At 42.6% G+C, this 1303-nt stretch overlaps 1 non-coding gene across 1 annotated transcript; it reads left to right on the forward strand.

Annotated features, from left to right (window-relative positions):
* Positions 1–783: 783 nt before the first annotated feature.
* On the forward strand, positions 784–855 carry trnae-uuc. The gene has a single exon. It is a non-coding gene; the product is annotated as a tRNA-Glu (tRNA).
* The last annotated feature ends 448 nt before the right edge of the window (positions 856–1303 follow it).

Genomic DNA, 1303 nt, shown 5'->3' on the forward strand with positions numbered 1-1303 from the left:
TATTCTGGGTCCTGGCCAGCAATCCCCCAGATAAAATTAAGCATTTTCACTTCGCTGCTGTTGGTGGGACTTTGCTGTGCGGCTGGCAAATTGACTGCCGTGTATGTGTGCAAAACAGCCAGTCGCAGTAATGAGTCGACAGTAAATCCTATGGAGGGCTTTGATGCCGTGATATGACATGATATCAAATGCAAGCATTATCATTGCATCCCCGTGCATGTATGGCAAACTAATAGCACAAGATTCCAGTAGCACGTGCAGACTGGCGCTTTTTGAAACAACCTGAAAAATGGTTGTCATTGTCTGAAATTTGAACTCACAGTCCGGGGCTGTTGCAAGAACTAAGTCAGCTTCGGCTTCGCAAGGATTTTCTCTGGCAGCTTTCTCACTGCGTGCGTCAGGAGGAAGAACAAACCATATGGCAATGTGGCGCGCAGTCAATCTTTTATTGTGAACTTGGCTCACAGTTTGTAGCCTTCTTGCCTCTAGGTCACAAAATGGTGCCTCATGTTGGGACTTTCAGCTTACAGTCCAGGCTGATGATAATAATAATAATCCTTGCCCTTGATATAGCGCCTCATCACGTCTTTGAGACGTCTCAAAGTGATTCACGTGATATACTGTAAAAGTGAATTGACTCTATTTTGTGGGCGGAACCCGGCACCAATTACAAACAGTCGTGGATTGAGTGACCAAATTATTATTTTTTTTTTTGAAGGAATTATTACCCCCAGAAAAGAGATCCAGCAATCGACTAACAACTGGGTTCCTACTTACATGGAGTCCCATAGCTCAGTGGTTAGAGCACTTGCCTTTCAAGCAAGAGGACTTGGGTTCGATTCCCAGGCAGCGCAAAATGTTGGGCAAGTTTCCTTACTCCACACACACACACACACACACATGAGCCTCTGTTTCCCAGCAGTAAAAATAATAAAAATTGGTCACTCAATCCACGACTGTTTGTGGGACACTGATGTAACAATTGGCTGCCGCGTTTCGTCCGTAAATATACAGTCACTATAGCATCGAGGCTTGGGCAAATTGATTGAATTCAGCCTTCACTTTGAAGTCTTCTTTGAAAACTTTGAAGACTTCACTTTCTGTAGTTCTTAACAGAATTTCCAGAAATTTAAATTCAAAGTTAAAGCTGGATACTGCATAAACAGAGCAAATAATATTAGAATAATCATTGTATTTGATGTAGCACTTTATCGTTTCGCCCGTAAAATATACAGTCAATTCACTTTTACCGTATATTCTGCGAAGCGCTTTGAGACGTCTCAAAGACACGATAAGGCGCTAT

The sequence above is a fragment of the Callorhinchus milii genome, unplaced genomic scaffold (assembly GCF_018977255.1).
Source record: "Callorhinchus milii isolate IMCB2004 unplaced genomic scaffold, IMCB_Cmil_1.0 Scaffold4, whole genome shotgun sequence".
Classification (NCBI taxonomy): Eukaryota; Metazoa; Chordata; class Chondrichthyes; order Chimaeriformes; family Callorhinchidae; genus Callorhinchus; species Callorhinchus milii.